This window comes from Neofelis nebulosa, chromosome 5, assembly GCF_028018385.1.
Source record: "Neofelis nebulosa isolate mNeoNeb1 chromosome 5, mNeoNeb1.pri, whole genome shotgun sequence".
NCBI classification, from domain to species: Eukaryota; Metazoa; Chordata; class Mammalia; order Carnivora; family Felidae; genus Neofelis; species Neofelis nebulosa.
In genome coordinates, this window is record NC_080786.1 from 1,280,508 (window position 1) to 1,303,791 (window position 23,284).

Below are 23,284 nucleotides of genomic sequence, written 5' to 3' on the forward strand. Positions count from 1 at the left end.
TTGCTACGCTTGAGGCGTCGGAGCAGGCGATGGCCTCTGGGATCGCTGCAGGGCAGCTCTCCCTGCGGAGACTCGGGGTGCACGCTGTGAGGGGGGGCATCCCCCGGGCGGCTCCCGTAGCGTTCAGACGACAGTCCTGTGATCAGTGGCACCATCCTTTAAAATGCCTGCATCCCCAAAGATGGGGAGAGAATTTGGAATGTGGTAAGTGGCATGGAGTGTTCACTTCATCTGCTTTGTGCTGTGGAGCTAACTAGCTTTAACCTTCTCAAAGGATACAGCACAGCTCTGAGAGCCACGAGGGAGACGAAGAAGGCGTTTGCTTGGGGGAGAGACTTCAGCACACCCGGCTTTAGAGTGCATGCTGCCTATTTTGACTGTCGTAAACTGGGAGCCGCGGGATTCATCCCGTGAGACCCTCGGTGCCATAAGTAACCAGTGCTCCCTCGGCCACCGTGCGCGTGCCAGAGACAGCTGCCCATGTGCCGAGAACTTACCAGCGTTACGTTGTGACTCTCGTTTCAGCTTTGCAACGAACAGGGGATGGTGGGTCCTTTCTTGCCTCTGAGATTTCAGCAATAGCTCACAGTGTTCAAAGCTCTGCCTGTGAAAATGTGGTCACAATCAGTGTTAACTAAATACGCCCCCCCCCCCCCCCGGCAAAGTTCTGAAAATGAGTTGAATATGGTGAGCGAAAGCATTTGCAAGTATCTCTTTGGATGTTTCCATCGTGTTTCTGAGCAGCGAGGGCTCAGACACGGCGGAGGAGGCCAGGCCGGCCCCAGGGGAGCAGGAACCCTAGGCCCCCCTCAGCCAGGCACAGGTGCTCTCTGGAGGCCCTTCCAGGAGGTTCCGGAAGATGGCACTGAGTGGTTGCCAGGGCACATGGGATCCCCTCTGCTCCCCTGAGAGCCGCGTTCCTGTAAGGGTGAACGTGTTGCTGTTTCCCATGTCGTCACGGTAAGGAAGGATCTGGAGTCAGCCTGTCCTTATGCTCTGACCCTGCTCTGGGGCAGAGGGGTGATTCTTTGACTTTGTCCTTTTGCACAGCACGCTTTCAAGAGAGGCTAAAATAACTATTCCACCTTCACTATTGTGACGCTTAGAGGAAATCAGGCCCAAAGAAGTAGGTAATCCCTTTGACAAAGCAGCTGATGATAATCGAACACTATCAGATGAATTTGTCAGTAATTAGCTAATGATAAGTATACATTCTAGCTTGAAATTCTAGGTCTTTGGAAAAAACCTACAGATCAAAAAGCGTTAAGGAGAAAGTTGTCAGTTTCTCATAAATAAACGGAAAGCTTTCAATCTTCATAAAGTTACAACACAGAGGGCTCACAGAAGTCACTGGGTCGGAGTGACCGACCGTTCCTGGGCCACACCCTGGGTGGAAGTGGCCATTCTTACACCCCGCTTGGCCTCCTCCCTGTGAACGGTTCTAGGGGTCCACAAGTACAACACCCTGTTGACCCCGGGGTTCTTTTCAGGTAGGATTGCTTGGAATTAAAGTCTAGAATTCACCAAAGGATAGAGCCATCAAAATCCTGAAAAACCAGGATCGGTGTGTCAGAAAAGCCAAGCAACCCGCAGGAATTTGGATCTGCTCAAGATTGAAAGGATAGGCTCGATCAGCGGGCAGACGAAAATTGTAGCACAGACTTAACACGTGTTTGAAATCTTCACTTATTTAAAACCGTAAAATTTTGGAGATCATCTCTGCCTAACTGCTTCATGTGCTCAGTGCACTGAGAATGTAGCGTAAGTGATTTCTGCCTTGGGCACCGTGTTGGTTTTCTGTGGCTTTGTAGCAAACAACCGCACACTTAGTGGCCCGGAACGACACATTTAGTAACTCACGGTCTCTGTGAGCACAGCTTAACCGGTGGTGTCATCAGGGTTCAACTGGAGAAGGCTCTTCAGGCTCTGCAGTTGTGAGCCAGATGCGTCTCCTGTGCTAGTGACTGTCAGCTCCCCATCCTCTTGCCGGCTGTGTGCTGCGGCCAGTCTTGAGTCCCGGAGGCCACCCACAGTTCCTGTTCGTGTTCCTCTCCGTAGACCTCTGCGGGACGGCAGCCTCCTTCTCCAGTCTCTGACTTCAAGGACAGCCCGCGCCCCTTTTGAAAGGGCTCTCGACTTATTACGGCCAGTGTACTCAGGAGAATCTCTCTTTTGGTTAGCTTGAAGTCAGCTTATTCATTACATCTGCAAAATCTCTTCGCCTTCATCACATAATGCGGCCCATCACAGGAGTGACACCCCATCACCTTTGTCACATTCTGTTGATTAGAGGCAGGTTCCAGCTCCCACTCATACCCCAGGGAAGGTATCCACGTCCAAAGCATGGATACCAGCAGATGGGAATTGCAGGGGGTGAAACTGAGGGTGCCCACCACAGGCACCCAGTGAATGGCTATTACACCGAAAGGACGAAATGGGAGAAATCCGTCTCCCGGAGCAGGTTATAAGCCAGTGGTTTGGGAGGCAGAACACATGTGCGAAGAGGGAGAGGGCGGTGGTTAGCAGTTAAGTTTATAGGTGAGCTGAGTAAGCCTATGTCACAAAGCGTGGCTAAGCTAAAATGTCACCATGCGACTTCCCTTTGCTTGGAACGAGATCAGGGTGTGTGCAGTACTGGGAAAATACTTCTTCACATCTTCTGGGGAGCAGGGCCCTCCCACCCATCAGCACCCCACTCCAGCCCCGTTCGGTGAGAGGCCACATCTGCTCTCCCTCTCCCACATACCTCGAGCAGCCCAGTCCTCTCGGGCTGCCCTCGGCACCTGGCTGCTGCACCCACACAGGCCGGCCTGGCCCCAAGCTCCCCAGGTGCCCAGACGACCTTTCTCTGCTCCCCCGGGCAGAACCACCCCCCTCAGTAAGGCTCCTCTCACTGGGTGTTAGACTGAGCACCAGGTGAGGAGGAAGACTAACCTTCGTGGGCTTTTAACTGACATCGGCTAGAAGCTGAGCGTCTTTGTGGTTTTCTCCAAAATTCAGAATATCGTGTGGCACCCCTAAGAGTTCCCAGCAGTGCTTGGGGGTGCCTCCGGGCACAGTTTGAGAACCGTGGCTCTCCCCTGTGCGGGATCCCACCCGCACCGAGTACTCGCTGTTTGCGAGGTCCCGTGTCCAGGGCAGGGACAGCAAGGGGTGTCCATTTGCTTTAAGGAAAACCAGTAAATAAGCATAGGGAAACATGCCGACGGCGGGCTGGAAGCCTGAGCAAGATGGAGAGCTTTGCAGGCCTGCCCGGGGGTGGGGGGGGGGGGGGGGGGGACAGGGGAGGCCCTTCTAACCCTGGGTTTGTGCCCAATGCAGCAGTTTGGCCCCAGACAAAACGTGTGTCAGCAGTGCTGTGATGTTTCCTGATAAAACTCCCTTCTGATTTGTCTGGAGCAGAGCTCACATCCTCACTAGACTGCGGATGGGGTACTGGGGTCTTGTGTCACTGGCTGATTTGCTTCCCATTTGAGGTATCAGTTGTCCAGTTAGCCTCAGCGAGGACCCCCGCGTGTGTTTTTAGACGAGCTCGAAGAGAAGATACGTGACTGTGTGTCCGTCCTCAGCACCCCTCCTTGGGCTGGCGGACAGTCCCCCGTGGAGCTGGTGGGGCACCGGGCAGCTGTGGGATCGAGGGCGCAGGTGGAGGGTGAGTCCTTGCTACAGGAGCATAGGAGTCAGAACCCCAGCACGCCAGGAGCCCGTTTACCCTGGAGCCTGTGCGGCCGGCTGTCACTGGCATGAAGTTTTTTGTGTTTTTTAAAAAAATGTTTTAATGTTAATTTATTTTTGAGAGAGAGGGAGACAGAGTGCCAGTGGGGGAGGGGCAGAGAGAGAGGGAGGCACAGAATCCCAAGCAGGCTCCAGGCCCTGAGCTGTCAGCACAGAGCCCGACGCGGGGCTCGAACTCACGAACCATGAGATCGTGACCTGAGCCGAAGTCGGATGCCCAACCGACTGAGCCACCCAGGCGCCGCTCGCGTGAAGTTTTAACACACGGAAAGCAGTCCTGTGCATCATGTAGGTGTAACACATTGGGGGAGGAGAGCCACGTGGGAGTGGGGAGTGCCAACCCCAGGGGAGTAGTCCTCTGCGTGGGGGGGGAGGGTAGAAGATGAAGGGCTTCCAAGGCGGAATCCGTTGTGTTGGCCGTGTCCCTGTCTTCAAGAAGCTTGGGGGGGTGGGGAGGGGAGGGAGGGCGGGGGCGGTTCTGTCATTGTTCCCAACTGCATGTGTTTGTGAAATATTTTATGATTTTGAATAGGAAATCTTCCTAGGAATAGGAGTACTTCCTATGAGGAATAGGAAATAGGAATACTTCCTAGATTGATGAGAACTAAATTTTTGGTTTGTGTCCATTTGCTTTAAGGAAAACCAGTAAATAAGCAGATGTGCCCGGGAGGGCGGGGGTGGGGGGGGCGCCTGTTGTTTCCCAAGTTTTGCAGCCACCGCCTGAGCTGAGGGAAAAGCCTCCTGGGGGATATTCCAGGCTCCGTGTGCCCAAACCAGCTGTGCGCACAGCCTCTGCTGTCCCCTGGGGCGCGGGGACGGGGACCCCGTCTCAGAGTCCGTGCCCCAGCCTGGCTCTTTCTCCAGAGTCAGCACCAGCCAGACCTGCAGCTGAAGAAAATGTGGCGGCTTCTGGCCCTTCAGAGAACGACAGGGGAAGGTGGGGAAATCCAGGGGTATGTTTGCGTTTGTATCCTTCCTGCTAGTCCTGAACATGTTTCACATTTGCAGAAGGAACTCCATTCTGCAGTTAGAGCAAAAAGAAGCCACCGGTCATTTCCATCCATTAATTCTTCCAACCTGAAGACAGTCTGGGGTTTCTGCAACACTGCACTTTGCCCGAAACAAACTGAACCGTGAAGCTACTGGTCTGCGAAATGATCGAACAAATTAAAAATGTGTGTAAACAGCCAGATCAGAGTTAACGAGAGAGTCTAACAGCGTAAGCAGAGGCCCCGTAACAAGAGGAACAAGTCTCTAAGTCTGTGCCACACTTTGTGTTTGCTTTTTTCCTCCTTTCCCCCCTTTTTAAGATGGAACGTCATCACCCAGAGTGATGTCGTAACAAGATGTGAAATTTTGAAGTTTTTTTATTTTGTTCTTTAAGCTGAAACTGTGTTCTCCTTTAGGTCAGGAGTAGATTGTGTGATGGACAGTGCTGGCTCCTTTGTAAATGCTTTGGAGCCTGTCTTAGGCTAATTACTCTGGAAGCTGAAACGAGTGGTCTGTGGGGCCAAGGTTGTTGATACTTTTAGGGCCAAAAAACGAAAAAACCTCCCAACATAGTTTTTAAAACCTAGCGCTCCTAATTACTAACTAGATAGTAGAAATACATACGTACACACTTTTCTTCAAATAAAACCCAAAAAGAGGCAGACTCCAGTCCACGGTGAAAGATGATTAAGGAAAACAGAAAAAGGTCTTGTCATGACAGACTGTGGCCTGATTCTTGGCCAAGTATGTGCTACTGACCCTGTGGTTTCTAGCATCCCTGCGCTTTGCCTGGCCGGCCGTGCCGGCCACCGCTGCCACCCCCTACACAGAGCCACAGTCTTCTGTGGCCAGGAGAGCTTTTTGAAGACGTGAGGAATGAGACCACAGCCAGCCAGCCAGCTCTCTGTACGTGGTATCCCTGGCGATCTCTCCACCTGCGCTTTCTGTATCTGGGGAGGACCGGTGAACGTTCGATGGGGAAGTGAGTCCACACACCCCTAAGGTTTATTACGGTCTAATCAGACTTCCCATTTACTTCTGCCTCCTCCGGAAACCATATTTACACAAAAGGAAAAACACAAGAAAATCATAAATCCAAAAGGTTGGCATATGCACACACAGAGCCTCCACTGGCCATCCAGAGGGAGGACAGTGTGAAGGCGGATGAGACACGGGGAGAGGAAGCCCCTGGAAAGTGCCCCTTCTTGTCACCCAGTCTTAGGTGGAGTAGATCACCAAAGATCACCTAGTCCTTCTTTCTGTGAAGATCCTACCTCAGAGCATCAGATATTTGAAGAAAACCAATAGTATGAGAAAGACACCAGGATGTGCTGATTTTTGACAAAGACACAGATGTGGTACAGTAGAGAAAGGATAGTCTTTTCAACAAATGGTGTGGAAACAGTTGGGTACCCATATGCCAGAAAAACAGAAGTGAACCTGGACCCATGCTTCATACCAAAATGGCTCATAGACCTAAACAGAAAACCTAAAAGTTTAAATCTTCTAGAAGAAAGGATGGGATAAAATCTTTGTGCCTTGCATTAGGCAAAGATTTCTTAGATACAGCCCCTTAAGCACAATCCATAAAAGAACAAATCAATAAATGGCACGTCATCAAAATTGAAAGCATGCTTTTCAGAATCTGTCATTTCTATAAGGAGAAAGCTAAGAGAGAAGCAGGAGAATCTGCCAGAAGACTGTCGGGCGTGCCTCTCAGACACAGCCTTTTACTCTCCGAGGGGTGGAAACGTGCTTCATCAGACAGGTCGGCCTTCCAGCGTCCTCCCCACAGCTGCTGCCCCTTTCCCTACTGGACGGGAACAGAGGCAGGGCAGCGAACGAGTCCAGCAAAACCGTAGTGTGCCGAAATCCAAAACCTGTTTTCAAATCACGGAATCTACTCCTGAAGCCTGTTTACACTCTATGATAGTTGACTAGTTAAATAGTTACGCTGCTTACACTGTACGTTAGCTAACGTGACAATAAATTATTGAAAATCAATAAATAATGAGAACCGTTCTCAAGAAAAGCCACAGAGGAGCTCACCGTTGACCCATGAACGACATGGGGGTTAGAGGCACTGACCTGTCCCCCCCCACGCAGTTGAAATTTGCATGTAACTTTTGACCCCCAAGACACTTAACTACTCATAGCCTGCTGTTTGGAAGCCTTACCAATAACATACATAGTCGATTAATACATATTTTGTATATTAATAGGTGTTATATACTGTATTCTTATAATGAAGGCGGCTAGAGAAAAGAAAGTGTTATTAAGAAAACCGTAAGGAAAAGACATCTGCCGTACTGTATCTTTTGGGGAAAAAAATCCGTGGGTAAGTGGGCCAGCGTGCTTCAAACCTGCGTTGTTCAAGGGTCAACGGCACCTTCCTCAGCATCTTCCTCTGGAAAATACGGAACTTGAGGGAATCGGGGAGAACGGTGGCTTGGAGCCACGCAGCCCTGTGTTTCTATCCTGAGACCTGGGCTCGTTGGCTGTGGGCGTGGGGCCTCACTTTGCGCAGATCGGTTACCGCGAGTGCGACGTGGGAAGTTCCGTGAGGACCAGGGACAGGGCGGCCAGGTGCCCCGCAGGCAGGCTCGCCCCTCTCCCAGGGGTGCGGCGTGATGGTCGGGCCTCCTGCCGGCTTCGCCCGCACGAGCACGGTTCCTCCGGGTGTAAAAACTGCATGGCATGCAAGCGTAAGGGTTACTGTTGTTTTGATTGTTTCCTATAAAAGCTAGCTGGTCTTTCTGCTAGAAGAAGTCTAGGCTCTAACATTTTAGAGGGGACTAAACAGTCCTGTGCGGGACGGAAAAAGTCCAGGAAGGGAGCCAGGCGAACAAGTCAAGAGGGGAGGCTGCAAGGATTTGACACACGGGAAAAAGAACAGGTGAGGAGTTTACGCCGGGAGGTTTTCCCGCGGAGGGAAGTCCGGACTTTTCAAGGAGGAGCTGCATGCCGGGCCTCAGGACAAGAGGACAGACTGGCAGCTCGGAGGAAGCCTGCTGCGGACCACACGCGGCCACGGGGCCCGCAGGGGGGACCGGAGGACGCAAACGTGAGGCCTGCGCTGCCGGGCAAGGGTGCTGGCACTTTGGCCCGTATGTGGAAGCTGATCCGCCCACACGTGTCCGCGCTGCCCGTCCCCCTAAACTTCCCCCACGTCTCCTGAGAATGAAGTGTGAGTGTTCACACCTCTTCCCTCCCCGGCAGTGTCCCTCCTCTGCCGGCTCTGTCCCTAGGCTTGTGTATGGCGTAGTGTCACGGGGACCGGAGGCAGACAGTGGGCCCGACTGCCTTCCGAGGAAAGGACAGACGAGGGGGCAAGAGCTCTGGGACTGGAGGAGGGGGCAGGGGGCAGCGCCTGGGAGGGCTTTTCCGAGGAGACGCCGAGGAAGGAGCCACGCCCGAGGTTCCCGGGAGCTCGGCTCCCGGGCCGCTTCCCCCCACCCCGATGCGGGAGAGTCTGAGGAGAGGGAGACCAGGTGTTGGTTCACACTGAAGGCCAAGACTTGTGACTGAAAGGAAAGGCAGACAGATGGCTGCATGGAATGGAATGGCCGCCTCATTGGGGTTTCTAGACGAGGCCCAAAACGTCAGAGTAGAACAAGCAGCACCTCAAATGGACTCGTTGGAAAATCGGCCCGTGTGACCAAGAGAACTTGGTAATTTAGGGGAGAGAAACATGCCCAGACAGGGCCTTCAGTGTACGTAGACTCCTAAGCCGCAGATATGACATGTTTAGTTGAGAAGACACTCAGTAACTTACGGGAGAACGTAAGTAACGATGAGACATGGGGACTTTCATAGCCTGGGATCTTTCGGAGTTGTTTCCATATAAAGACTCAAAGTTATTAAATGCACGCGAGGTGTGATGTCACAAACGTCGCGGTGTGGGCCAGTCCCGGGGTTGAAGGGACAGCCCGGTGATGGCACTGAGGAGCGAGGCAGGTTTTGGCTCTCTCTCCACGCAGCGCGGTCAGGATCTTGGCTTTCGTCGTGGTCGCCAAGTGGATGCCGCGGCTCCAGGCAAACTGTCGTCACACACTCCTGTTCAGAGGCAGGGGTGGGGAAAGGCGGCTTCTCCTCGGAGTCTCTTTCTATTCAGAAGGAAAATCTCGCCCAGAAGTCCCTCAGGAGACTTACCCTCCGGCCCCACTGGGCAGAAGTTAGTCACCCGTCCATGCCCTAACTGTCGGGGAAACCGAGAAAGCACCTGGCGTTGCCGACATCCGGAGGGAAAGATGGGCTCCTGGCACAGGGAAGGAAGGCGCCAGGTAGCAGTCGGAGGGAGCGTACCGTGTTATGACAGGTTCACACTGGCAATCAGCTGTGAGAACGGAGGATGCGTGAAATGGAACCAGCAGTAAGGGTGGCGGAAAGGCCACGGAAGGTGCTAGCGGAAGGCATTCAAAAGGGTCATGACAGGCTTCGGTGATGAAGGCCAGAAAGGAGAGGTGAAAACGGCATCAGGACAAACTGAAAGGCTTGTATTTTATTTAAAAAAAAAAAAAAAAGTGACCAAACAACACGTGAAAAAGCAGGGCTGCTTCCTGGGCTGCAAGTTCCAGTGAGCTAGAGGCTCAGCTGCCGAAGAAGCTGATGTAACCCGAGGCTGCAGGCATGGTGTCCGGGACAAAGGGGCGTGACCCTGAGGCCCCCTGGGTCCAGTCCTGGCCCCTCTCCTGCCCAGTCTCCTTCTCTGGACTTTTCTGCCACCTTAACCCCGCGGTGTCACATCCTCGCTGCTCAGGGCCCCCTCTCGGCGACTGCTCAGTAGACACCCTCCCCGATGACTCTTGGCCAAGCGCTTCTCCAGCCTGCCCTGGCCCCAAGTCCTGGCGGACCACTACGGCCCCGTTCCCCCCCACGGGCTCCTAGCACTCACCAGGCCTCAGCCCGGCTCGTCTCGCTGCCGGACCCAGACTCGACTCGGGGCGGGGGGCTCGGGGGATCCCCGGCGTCCGCGCGGCACCCGGCATGGCTGGTGGGCACCTGGGACTCTCTGCCGGGCTAGTCGTGAATAAGTGAGAGCTGCAGCCGCATCGTGGCATGCTGGGAGTGGTGTCTCAGGCGCGAGGGCGCCTGTGAGGACAGGCTGGGGGGGCGGGGGAGGGAAGGCAGGTGGGCCCGTGGTGAGGCCGTTGACCAGCTCCACGAGGGGGTCCTGTGACCGTGACCAAGATGTAGAGGGCAGGCACAGCAGGAATGTTCAGGAGACAAAGCCAACCACGCCTGGCCTTCTGAGGCTCCTGAGCTGCGAGCTGCGCACCTCACACTGAGCCGTTAGACCGCCCGGCTTCGGGAGAGGATCTCAGGTTGAGTTTTGTCAGTTTGGCGGCATCCAAGGGGAGAGGTCAGCCGGGCGTTGGTGTTGTGAGCCTTGTGTGAGTTGGGAAGGAAACCTGAGCTGGGCGCAGGGATGTGTGTGTGCCCTGCGTGCAGGCGGTGACCACCGCCGGGTATGCGCGGTCCCTCCCAGGGAGAGCACCGCCCACGGTAGCCTGCAGCCACCTGTGGCCGTTTACGTTTAAGTTGGTCAAACTAAATCAGACGAAAAATTCAGCTCCTCGGTTGCACTGACCACATTTTAAGTGCTAAGAAAACATTCCTGGCATCACAGAATGTTCTCGCAGGGGTGCCGATGCAAAGTGAACAGAGGGCCTGGAGTTGACTGACCCTTGGGGATTGCTTCCAGAAGAGGCTGGGTATGGGGCAGGGGGAGGTGGGAGGGCTGGAGGGCCAGGTGAGGTGCCACGTCACAGTCACGGGCAGCGGTGCGGAGGGAGGTAGCGGCAGGGTATCCGGGGCAGCTGTGAATGCACCAGATAAAGCCCAGAGAACGCCCTTGGGTTCGGCAGCATGGCAGCCAGGTGACCTCAGAGGGATCTTTTTCAGTGGGTTCACGGGCCGGGAGCCATGGAGGGGTGGCTGGGGAGCCAGAATGAGAAAACAGCTGAGAGAGACCATTCTATGAGCAGGTTCAGCTGGGAGAGCGAGAAGGAAACTGGGTGTCCACAGAAGGGAGACTGGGGTAGGCGGTGGAAGGGAGGATTTTGTTTGTTTGTTTGTTTGTTTAATGAGAGAGAGTACGATGTTTAATAGCCTAAAGAAAATCCCAAGAATTTATCCCCCAGATATACTCAAAGGTCATAGGGACACCCTGGTTTAGGGGACTAGTTAAATGAATTGTCCCGTCCATACAAATCCTGCAGGCACCCAAAAGAAAAAGGACTTCCTGCAATTCCTGATACAAAACTCTCTCCAAGATTTATTTTGCAAGATGCAGAATATATTATGCTACCCTTATATGAAAAACAAGAAAGATATCTAGAGATACCCTATGTTGATAATGGAGCGGGGGGAGGTGGGCAGGGTCAACGAAACAAAACTTCTGAAGGAATGATCACGAAATTGGTCGTATAACAAGAAATCGCCTCCAGATGAGGGGCTGGGGAACAAAAGCAGGAATGAATCTTTATTCACAATATTTTTATAGTGCTTGATTCCTTTAAACTATGCACATGTATTTTAAAAATAAAAACATTTTTAAAAGTCACTAGGAAGAATTTGGTTGAGAGAGAGGTTAAATAATCAGGAGAAGTATTCCACCTCCCGCCTCTCCGGCCAGGACCCCTCCACCTTTTATTACTCCATTCAGCTCTCCGTGGAATCCGGCACATTTTAAAGTCATGAGTTTTCTCATATTCCACGCTAGCCATCCCGTCTTTTCTATTGCCGGACAACAAATTATCCCCGAACAGTAAACAGTGGCTCTCTCCCACTTTCTGTGAATCTGCACATGGCTCACCGGGGTGCCTCTGATGTCGGGCAGCGCTGCAGGCCCCCCAGAGCTGGACGGGCTCACACGCACACCTGCCGGGAGCTTCGGGGCCCGGATGTGGGTTCCCCGCCACGTGGGCCTCTCCACGGGACCACTCACAGAGCCCGTGCAAGAGAAGGAGCACCTGAGACAGAAGCCACAGCCTCTTTGTAACCTAACTTCAGAAGGGACATCCCCTCGCCTTCGCTGTGTTCTGTTGCTGAGAAGGGAGTCACTGGGTCCAGCCTACACTCTAGGAGGGAGGGTTCCACAAAGGACTCGTACCAGGGGCAGGGACCAGCGGGGGCCAGTTAGAGGCTGCCCAGCACACATCCCGAAACGCAGCCCAGTAGAGCGCTTCTTTTTATGGATGTTCTCTTCCAGTTCATCAAAATACTCAGATTCATCACTGTAAGCTCTTACCATAACCTTGTGGCCTCAGAATAACCTGTTGCTGTTTTACCATTCTGCAGGAATACTTCGTGTTAGATACTTCCTGAATCATATCAATTTGATAAAATTTGGGGAAAGTTTGATAAAACAGGAAGGTGGCCGTCCTATTCAAAATCACTTAGGGAACAGAACAGTCTCCTGTATCATATAAGAAAGAGAAAGGCCTCGGTTTTAGGAAGTATCCACTGATGTGTTTGGGGCAAAGGGGCATGTTGTCTGCAGCTCACTCTCAAATGGTTCAGGAAAAAAACAGAGCGAGTAAGGAAGCAAACAGGGCAAAAAGAAAGCAGTTGGCAAATCCGAGTAAGAGTATTTCTGAATCCCGAGTACTCTATGCGTGCGAGCTTTCTGTAAGTTTGAAATATGACAATTAAAACCTCGGAAATAAAATTCTCAGACGCGTCCCCAGACCTGCTAAATGAGAATCGCAAGCGGGACCTGGGAAACTCGCTTTACCAAAGATCCTCAGAGGCATCCTGGTTGCCGATCAGCAAGGTGTGGGATGCCCTTGGAGCGTTGCCGCACCACCGCCCTCGGCTCTCCTCCAGCCGTGGATCGGCCCCTCGGAGGGAACGGGGCGTGGTGGCACAAGGGGGTCTAATTGTGCGGCCCAGGAAGATGTGCTTGTGGTCCCCGCAAGGGGCAGAAGCGGCGGGTCGCAGCGCAGGGCTGTGCCGAAGGCCTCCCCGCCCTGCCTCTTTGGGCGCCCTCCCAGTCCCAGGCCACACGCCTCCGAGCCCTGGGCCACCCCGGTGACCAGCACCGGCCTCGGGAGCCCACCGTGTCTCGGGGAGGCCAGCAGGCAGAGGCATTGTACCGGCTCTCGCGTCACTGTCCCCCCGCTTGCGGGCGCGTGTGGCACATGCCCCGTCCTGCCTGCGGCGGGCTGGGGGGTGCTCCCCGGAAGTGTGCCTGGTGCTCCGGGCTTCCAACGGCGGTGGGCGTTCACGGGCTTATGGGAGGCTGGGGGACCAGAGACTGCTGCCAGGCCAGAGAGCGTGGCCACCTCAGAGCTGCCCGCACAGCAGCCTGCGGAAGGGCAGGAGAATGGGGCGAGGCGGGGGCCGGGAGCAGCGGGAAAGGAGCCCAGAGGTGGGCTCGAGGTCCAGGCCGGGCCCGTCCGCCTGGGAGCCAGGAACCCTGGAGTCTCGGGCACCGTCCCGGGGGGCTGCAGGTGCCTTGCATCACTGGGGTGGTCAGCTGGTGGGGTCGGTGGGACTGGCGCGAACAGGAGAACCGTGGGTCGAGCCCCTTCGTCCACGCTCCGTTCTTGGTGGGGGGCGTGGGCACCCGCGGAGGGCTCTGTTTGGAAATAGCCGCCTTCTCACGGGGTCGAGGCCTTTCAGCCCTGACTCACCCGCCGTTTTGTTGTGTTCCGTTTCCGCCCCGTGCGTGGTTTCCTCTCGTGGTCAGCCTCCGCTTCCTCCCGGCCCGGGACGCCTGGCTGCTGCAAGCCCGGGGGCTGACTGGCTCTTCTGGCCACGGAAGTCTTCATGCTGACGCCAGTTCCTTCTTGACGATGAGGGCAGCGGGGCGTTGTGCGCGCGCTCCTGCTGTTCGCCCTCCGGGGGCTTCGCTCTTCTCCTCCAGTGGTTTTCGTGCCCTTCAAGTTAGGCATCAGAGGAAGCGCGTTTATCCACGTGCTTTGCCACGCACGTGCCCAGAACGCTCGGTTCCGAGGGCAAAAAACACACGGCGTCTACCCACACCCTGGTTGCCGCTCTATGATTATAGACCTGGTCAGTCTGGTCTCTTTGGCTCGTCCCAGACAACTTGCAGAGACGCTGACTTGCTTCCCCCCCCCCGCCCCCCGAGACGCACGTGAATCAGCTGTGACTCAGCTGCAGACTCTGCTGGGTGACGCAGAATCACTTCACCAAAACCTGGCCGCGTGCTCTGCAAAGTCTGCCCCGCGTCCTCTTAACAAAATGACCAGGTCGTTCGGGGCGAGAGGCGAAAGTCCTCTGTGTTTCGTTACTTTTACCAGGGGTCCCCTGTCAGCAGACGCCTTATTTCTCACGCGGTCTGCTGTTCTTGGCTTCGCGCGGGGAAACAGCAGCAATGGTGGAGGGGGAACTAAAAATCTGAAGGCACGTTTAACTCGCCACCTATCAGGTGGATCGGCTCGTGTTCCTAAACAGCAAAGCGAGGAGGCAGAGTTCTGACACTCTGGGTACGCGACTTGGGTAGAAAGCTCGGCTGTGTGGCTCAAGCAGGATTGTGTGGCCGACAGCTTACCCCACGCCGGCACCGTGAGCTCGTCCAAAGGCCACACCAAGGACAGCACCGGTCACCCAGGCTAGACCCCCATTTCCCTGTAACTTTCCAGATTCTGAACAGTGTGATGGAAACAGAAGGAAGCCATTGTTGCTCTCACAGCGTGAAATACGGCCACGTTTTGAGACCCGGAGGCAGCGAGTAGAACCAGACGGAGTTGGAGTCAAGGCCGCGGTACTAGCTTCTTTCCTGCGGTGGTGTTGGGAGCTTCTTGAAGCTCCTCCTCCCTCCGCTTGTGTGGTCTTCTGCATGTGGTACGTGCCTGTAACTGCAACATTTTTGTCCTAGCTTTTCCTCCTTCTGAATTGGCAAACAATTCTTTTCTTTGTTTTTTTTGTTTGTTTGTTTTGGTTTTTGGTTTTTTTGCCAAATTACCTGAATTTGGTAATGCTGACCTCACTCAAAGAGCCAAGACCGTCTTCTAAGTTCCTTTGTGCCTTCAGGTCCTAAGAACAATGAGAACTTTTGTACTTCCGTTACGTGGCATTACATATAGAATAATAAAGTAGCTGCTATTGTATATTTCTGTTATTTTGGAGGGAACCCCAAAGAGCCTTTGGAACATGGTCGGAACAGGGATAAGCCCGTGCACGTGCACCTGCCGCCTCTCAGAGCCTCGCCTGATGGTACTCCTCTGACCGTGGCATCCCAGGAGCACCGCTCTTGAAGGCCAAGGCCCGGAGGGCGGGATGCACTGAGTGGCTAATCCGGGACTGGTTCCATGGTTCATTTCAGCGAGACGCCGTAATCGCTGCAGTTGGGAAACCCCACCTCGGTTCACCTCACCCCAACACGCGCCAGGCCGTATCTCCCCGGACACTTGGGAGAAACGCGACGTGGCCTGACTAGACCGCGTGAGGGGTGTCGGCCGTGAACGCTCTGTGTTCCGATCACACGAGGGTCTTGGGTTTCTTTGCTCTCAAAGACACGTGTTTGCAAAGAAGTCCTTTCTTACTCACAGAAGTGATGAGTTTCATGCCTATCTAATATTTTTAATCAGTGAAAATAAAAAATAGACATGAGTTTTCAAAACCCCATCCAGCTTGCTATTCTAACTCCACCTGCTACAAAGTCTGACCTGGACCCGTCCGCCGGCAGGAAGGTTGATGGGAAGATGGTCCCTTGGACGGCGGTGCCGCGGAGGGGTGTCAGTGGCCTGTTGCCACTTCAGTCCCAGATTTCAGGAAACGCCGACAGCCTAAATGTGCTCAAGAGCCTGTGACGTTCCTGCCCCCCTGTATTGGGCCGTCAGCGTTGGTTACGGTCGCTGCCACTCACCCATGAGGGGATGTAGGTGACGGGAAGGAACGTGAAACAAAAGATGTAGGAGAAAAGCAGTAGCTTTTCTACTTAACGAGGCTTGTAGACGGGCGTAAGTAGGCAGTGGCTGCTCGGGGGGAAAGGGACGTCGAGCGAGTGAAGGCTAGAGCCCGTCTTGCACTTACGGCGCTTTTCCTAGAGAAGAAGATCAAGGACGGTCAGGTGGATCGTGCCGGGTCCCAGCTTTGCCCGGGTTCTTCAGAAGGGGCACCGATGGTGGCCGTCCTGGTTCACAGCACGGGCACCCGGGGCAGCCGTGCTCACCTGCCGGGGATGGGACCCTGCCCCCGGGTGAAGAGAACACACCTATCTCTCAGGCAGTGGAGACGATGTAGAGCTGTAAACATCGCAGTCAGTGTTCTAACTATGGGTTTGGTTTTGTGTGGTTTTAGTCGTAATATTGATCGCGAAATACCAGATTGACAGAGGATAGAGAGGTGTGTGTTTATCAAAGAGCCATATGGTGTTTAGATGGGGGACAACAACCTCATTGTCCTGGGGAGATCCTGCAGATGGTGGGGGGCACCTGGGCCTTCTCCGTGGCCTGCACCCGGCCGGAGTTTCACAAGCATCTTTCTAGTCTTCGGTGGTGGGCGAGGCGCGTCTGAAGGCCGGGACTGGTCTGCAGCGGGCCGGAGCCCTTCCCTGGCTGCGCCCCCCCAGACCCCACGGCGGGCGCACGGAAAGGGGTGTGGGTGCCTCTCGGGACAGAGACACAGCTCACCCTGTGCCGCCACCCCCACTCATCCCGCTGCCTCTGTCCTCGTAGTGATGGCATGGCTTTCTCAGATTAAAGGTTATTCCCCCTTAATACTCAGGAAAAATGTTTATTTTAAGCTTTAAAAAAAACACATCTCTGGTTGAAACCCTGATGTGGGCCGTAGACCGTCTCCTGCATTTAATTCGGTGGAATGTTTACCTCAGCCCTTTATTTTCTAAACTGTCTGGCCTTCTGCTCATGCCGCAGTGAAATCCTGCCCCTCCTACTCCTTGACCCAGGACCCCTGTGGGAGGCTGGGCCCTGGGTTCCCTCCCTCCAGCGACCACCACATCACCTGCCCACCCCACACTCGGAGTCCTCTTAGAGACCTTTGATTTCTGTGGTTAGTCAGCGGTGTTCATTTCTATTCTTTGGGCTCTTAATTAAGCGTTTGTGCGGCACCTTGACCCAACCAAACTGTTGACGTTTCAGCTGCTGGGTCTCTAACTGCCACCGAGCCATGGCTTTTACTGAAGGAGCACCCGCTGGTGCTTTCTGCCCTTCATCCCTCTGTGACTGTCCTCTGGCCTGTCCACTGCTCCACTCGCAGCCTGAACCCTGAGCCCTGGGATGTCCCTACCCAGCAGCCTAGGACCTGTGGATAAAGATGAGAGTTGACCGGATCACCCTGGGCCTTGGCTGGTTACAAGCCTCTCCGGGTCTCATCTGCTAAGGGACCCTAGTGACCTGTGTGTAAGCTTCTGTGGTGAGAGAAGGACGCTGCGTCCCTCGCTGGCTCCCAGGGCTTCCAGACAGAAAAGGGAGTCACGTCCTGAAGGCCCCCAGCACCTCCTCCCTGCAGTCAGATCAAGAGGGGGCCGCTTCCTGAGGAGGTGATGCTGTGAAAGTCTCGTCCAGGAAGGGCCTCCTGCAGGCCAGACGCTTGCTCATCTGGGCCATCTGAAGAGCTGGGTCAATGTCTTGAAAAGTTAACACCACCGGGTGTGTCAGTATCATGGGCTGAGGAAGGACAATTAGATTGTCCACCTCCGTGTCTTCTGATAAACAGCCCGGTACCATATCGCAGCAGACGTAGTGGATGGAAGGTTCCCTTCCGCATTTTACTCTGCAACATAACGTCGTACCTAGAGATCTAGTCATTTCAGCGAAAGAGGCCGTTGGGAAAGTTACTCAGTTTTTTAAAAGAAACTTAGTCATTTGTCCTCTGATTCGGGGCAAACCAATCACCAGACTCTTTTTACGTGCTTATTTGCCAAAACACAAAATGCTTTCTCCCCCTTTCTCATGCAGAATTGGTGGCCCCTTCATCCGACTCATGTGACTTCCCAAGGACACCCGTTCTGTGTCCTCCTCACCCTCGCCGTTATCACCCTCCTTCTTATGTGGTCATGATGCTCACAGGGCATGGCCGTTTCAGAAGTAGGTGATTGTTTCATCCGTATATTTATCTTATTTCCTTACGATTACTCGTAGCTTGCTTTTGATCTCGGGGGCTCTGGCTCTTTTCGTCTATAATGGCACTTCTGTTCCACGTCATCCGTCTGCATTCTGACCTGATCCCCGTGGCAGGATGCTGCGCCATCCCCCTTCGTGGATGTCCCCGGGCACCCCAGGGCCCGACGCTCTTACTCTCCGTGCTGGGATCTGCGTGTTTCCAAAATGCATCCGTTCAGTTCGGCTGCCGTTGAAGCAACACCTGTTACCGGTTTTCCCTCCTCCCGTGACGAAGAAGACATCGCTTATTTGAACCTTGGTTGTTCCTGAATAACTGTATTCAGGACTATCTGTACTCCCCTTTCTGTGTTTAGTGAGCTGCACTTTGGTACCAGACCTGGGTCCTGACTCTTTCCGTGTCGCCTGTTGGAGGGGCTCTCCTTAGTGGCCGGCTCACCACGAGCCTTTGGGCACTTGCGATTTTGCCAACTAACGTTCCAAAGCATTTCCCATATTTTCTGGTTCTTGTGCCCTTCAGGGGCCTTTCTTTTGAAAGAAGAAGAAGGAGAATGACAAGGATTTCTGCTTCTTAAAAAGAGATTAACTCTCAAACTTCCTTCCTGAAGTCGTAAGCGACTTCTTGCTGTCATGCGTAAAATCACGCTCCCAAGTCAGGATGGAGGTAGACGCGGTGGGTTCCGGGGCCGGACTCCCTTGGTTTAGAGGTTTAGCAGAAGCAGAAAGTCTGAGCCAGGTGGGATGGCACCAAATTTAGGCCTCACCAAGGATCAGAAAAGAGGCAGCAAACCCTCTTGAGATGCAAGTGTGATCCAGCTGAACGTGCGCCTCGGAGCAGCGGTGGCCGCAGCGGGAAGCTAGGCGCTGTTAAACAGCACAAAACCAGAGCGGTGCCGGCACGCTGGGCGCAGGCCTCCCGTGAGCTGTGTGACCTCGGCAGGCTTCTCAGCCTCCCTGTGCCTCCGTTCCACCTCTGAAAGGGTGACGACGGTGTGTTTCTCGTGGGGCGGTCATGGGGAGCAAACGAGTTAATACGGAGTCGAGAACGGCGTCTGGGCTGTGTTGTGATATGACTGTGGGTCGCTGAGTTGCACAACAGTAACAGAATGTAACAGACGTTGACCGCTGTCTCAAGAAAGCAGGAGGGGGAGTGAGGTTCTGATGTAGAAGCAGAATTGGAAATGCAGGACACGGGCAGGTGGAGACGCAAGTGGCCGAGACTTCCGTGGAGCTGTTACAGAGAACACGCGTGAAGCACAGGGCTGGTGTGGACGCACCTGCCCGTGCCCCGCAGCCCGCGGGAACCTGCGCAGCTGGAGTGTGCCCATCGCAGGCAGAACGCCCGGGTGCTGGCGAAGGCCTGCGGCGCTAATCGCTTAGTGATGGCACCCACGTCCGGCATAGATGCAGAGGGTTGCACTTAGAAGCCGGCAACTCAGAGACCCCAGCAGAAGCCACCGATGGAATGTGCGAGGACAGAGGCCACGAGCAGCCCTGACGAGGCCTTTCTGCACCTAGTAACCCTTCCCAAACCCAGCAGGGTGGGCCGCTCTCTCATCAGTTTTGCTTTGTATTCAGCACCTTTTAGCCACCCGCAGAACTTCACCGCATCGACAGATACATCACCTTAGCAGCCCAGGCTTCAGAGATGGCCGTGGCGGGTCGAACACACTCGGCCCCCTCTCCCAGAACAGGGGAGCGTGAGAGTAAGTGCGTACCTGGGGATGGCAGGCAAGCAAAGCCTCTGGCTTCTGCAGGCCCCTCGCTCTGCATAGAAAGCCATTTACATTCTCAGGAGATCTGTGGGGTTCTCCTTCCAGGAGCCTTTAACTTCTGCGTTTGGAAATTCAGCTCTGAAACCCAACTACGCAGAGAAAGCAGGGCCTACACGGTTATTGAAGAAGTAGATTTTTCTTTAATGTTTTTAAGTGAAACGGACTCTACCCTCCCCAGGGTCAGCTCGGCAGTTAACGGACTTGTGGCCCCCAGCGCCTCACCCGATGGTGGAGCTGGGCCTGGCCACCAGGTCTCGGAGCTTCTTTGGAGCTGGGTTTTGATCTTGGAGGAATCTTAGTTTCCGGCTGGGGTCAAGCTGGTAATTCGGCAACCTTCCTGGCGGCCCTTGAGTTTCCTCCTCCAGCCACTTCCCCGGCTGTCATCGCGGGCCACCCGAGCCAGAGCCAGAACCACAGCTGGCTCTGGGGGAACCAAGATTCCTGTCCGCACTGAGGCCCAATCCTAAGGGGCCCAGACCCGTACTGCGACCAGGGCAGATAACTAGACCTCCAAAATCCTGGAATTTCGGGCGTAAAGCCCACACGCTCGTGTCTTTTCTGTGATCCCATACGTGTGACCGACACATCTGTGGTCCAGAGAGCGATGCTCGCTTCAAGAATGTGAATGCGTCTCACACACCCGTGTACTGCAGTTTACTTGCCAGCTCACGGTGGTCATGCTGAGTTACGGGCTGAGCCCTCATCGCACTGGCTGCTGCCTGGGGCTCCAGGCCGTGGTCCCTCTGCCACAGGTATTTGTGGAGAGCTGGCTGCAGCTCACAGCACCGTGTCGTGGGCCCCTGGGGGCAGAGGGCAGTGTCGTATCCTCTCCGGAGCACGCACTAGGTGGATAGAACATTGAAGCAGGAAAACCCTGCACATAAACGTGGACAAAAGCAGACGGTGCGAGCGGAGTGCAGGAATTACAGTGGAGGGCGACGGCGACAGGCAGCCCCTCTGGGCCGAGTGACCTGCAGTTCAGTCCAGAACCTATGAGAAGGCCCTGTGGTAGCATGTTCTGGTTCCCTGTTTGAGAGCCCGGCTTGGGCTGCTTTTGGACGGCATCGGCGAGTCTGGGAGGCCGGTGCTGGGAGCGGTGGGTGTGCCTGGCAGGTGGGGTCGGCGGGGCCCCACGGCAGACAGAAGACCGGGGAGGGGCACAGAGGCATCCGTCATGAGGGCTCAAGGTTTGGTCGGAGCGGCAAGGTGACCGCGGCCCCCGAGAAGGGGTGAAGGAGTAAAGCTGGCTGGGGTGGGGACGCGGCACTCAGAGCGCCGGCCTGTCTGATGCTCGACAGACCTGGCATTTTGTACGTGTTATGAACCAGACCCTCCAGGGGGAGAGGTGCTGTACGCAGGGCCCCCAGGACAGCCTGGGGGGCCACTGCCCCTGGGCCCTCCTGCCCCGTAGCCACTGCTGCGGGGCTCGTCGGAGCCTGAGGGCAGATCTGGAGCCTTTAATGTGTCCGGAAGCTTTCCTCTAGATAGAACAAATGAAAACAGTCTTGGGGCGCCCGGCTGGCTGAGTCAGAAGAGCATGTGACTCTTGATCTCGGGGTTGTGAGTTCGAGGCCCACGTTGGGTGTCGAGATGACCAAAAAGTATATAAAGAAAAAAACAGTCTTTGTGGCATGGCCCATCCTTTGCTTTCTTTTTCACCTGAACCACCGAAATTGCTTAATTTTGCCCTGACTCTGGCCACATGACCCCAAACAAGCTGCCTGGCCTCAGCGTGGTGGGAGACAAGAGAAGACCTGGGTTGTGCTCGCCAGGGGTGCGGGGGCGCGGCTGTGCGGGAAGGAGGCTTCCAGACGGCCGTCCTTCCCGCTGGAGGTGGAGGCTTCCTGTCAGTGCTAGAATCCCCGGGGGGCAGCCAGCTCCACCAGAATGGAGGTGGCCAGGGGACTGGTGATCCTCATGCCCCGTCGCCAGGCCTGCACCCCCCGAGGCCGGCAGGACTTGGGGGGGGGAGCAGGTGCTGTGCCTGAACTGAACTGAGCCAGCCCCAGGCCAGCGAAGCCTCCGGTGAACGGGAAGGCAGGAAGGCAGCGGCTCTCTCCGCCCTGCAGCCCGGAGCCGCCCCGCGGTGGTTGCTCCCGGGGGGGGGGGGGGGGGGGGGGGGGGGGGGGGTGGTAATGGAGTCGTTGGAGCACAGCGCAACCCGGGCAGTAATGGGATCCGTCGGTTGTGACTTCCTGAGCGCTGAGAACGGAGAGATCCCGAAGCTGATCGCGGGTTCGGTCTGTACTACAGGCTGGGCGGGCGAGGGCCCCCCGCCCAGGTCTCAGAAGGCACCTGCCTACATCTCCGCAGGGCGGAGCGGGCCCGCTTATGCGTCCTTTCTTGCGCGGAGCTGCGCACTGGGACCGCACACTCAGCGACTGTGCTCCCCTTATGATCATCGCTAATAACGATGCAAGAAGTCAGCCTGTACTTTTTAAAGAGTTATTTGGGGGGCGCCTGGGTGGCGCAGTCGGTTAAGCGTCCGACTTCAGCCAGGTCACGATCTCGCGGTCCGTGAGTTCGAGCCCCGCGTCAGGCTCTGGGCTGATGGCTCGGAGCCTGGAGCCTGTTTCCGATTCTGTGTCTCCCTCTCTCTCTGCCCCTCCCCCGTTCATGCTGTGTCTCTCTCTGTCCAAAAATAAATAAAAAACGTTGAAAAAAAAAAAAAAAAAATAAAGAGTTATTTGGAACATGAGTGTTTTAACGAGTCACGAATTAGGGAAGATTTCATTCTTTTCGTTCTGATGCTTCTGGTGGGGAGGAAGTCGGCACTATTATCCTGCTTATATTTTTAATGAGGTTTTAATTTAGGAATCCCTAAAGAAGGCAGGTTTTTTGTTTTTTTTTTTAAAGGAATAATGTTGCCCCCCTACCCCCACCCCCGCCCCAGGCAAAAGAAGCCAGAGGGCTGGGCTGCAGGAGGCAGCCTGGTGCCCAGAGGGAACAGCACGGGTTGGGCCCTGCCCTGTGACTCTGCCTGGGCCCACAGTGTGGTCCAGAAGGGACCTACCCCCACTCCACTCCAGCTTGCTTACCTGCGCAAGACGGCAGTCAACAAATCAGAGACTCCCAAGGCTGGGGACGTCTCAGGAGAAACTTCAGAGACCTGGGCCCCCCTACAGACCAGTGAGTTAGCAACTCAGGGAGGGGCCTATGAATCTGCATTTAAGAGAGTCTCCAGGGTCTTAAGCGGCCACAGGACTGAATGATCATGAAGGTTCTTTCGGATTAGAACATCTGTGCTTCTTAGCGTTAATTCTGCCAACATTCATGGTCTCCCCTGGGCGGGGAGGGGGCTCAGCCCCCTGGCTCCTCTTTACCAGGAGGGTGGGGTGGGGGTTCTGTTACAAGTTCGTAACAGCAGACGGCATCTGGACCCTTCCTTACCTGAGAGAAGTCGTCACAAGGCCTCGTAGCTTCTGACTCTGTCTTTCGGGAGGAACAGAAGAAGCCTGCCTGTTTGCAAGGGAAGATTTGGGTGTCGCTCACTGACCTCAAAACCAGTTTAACTCTTCATCTCTGGCAAGCCGGCTGCCACAGCTTGTTTCTTCTAAGCTGCTTGAGTGTTTCTTTGGGCTTTAGCCATGGGTTTGGAGTTCTGGTCCTGTCCCCGGCTCAGCGTGTCCAGCAGGGAGGACGGAAGTTACAGGGAGACGAGCCAAGCCTGAGCTCCCCTCGTGGCCAGGATGCTCAGCCCTGTGCTGGCAAAGGTCTGGGGAGCACAAGCCT

The 23,284-nt window shown here is 55.0% G+C and overlaps 1 protein-coding gene and 1 long non-coding RNA gene across 3 annotated transcripts in view; one reads left to right on the forward strand and one right to left on the reverse strand.

The window, feature by feature from the left end:
* The window catches only part of ANO10 (anoctamin 10), a 286,676-nt gene that overhangs the window by 239,995 nt on the left and 23,397 nt on the right, over positions 1-23,284 (forward strand). The window lies entirely within an intron of this gene.
* On the reverse strand, positions 11,184-19,144 carry LOC131511539 (uncharacterized). Its single transcript, XR_009261562.1, has 2 exons — positions 16,668-19,144; positions 11,184-15,829 (listed from the first exon to the last, which is right to left on the reverse strand). It is a non-coding gene; the product is annotated as an uncharacterized LOC131511539 (long non-coding RNA).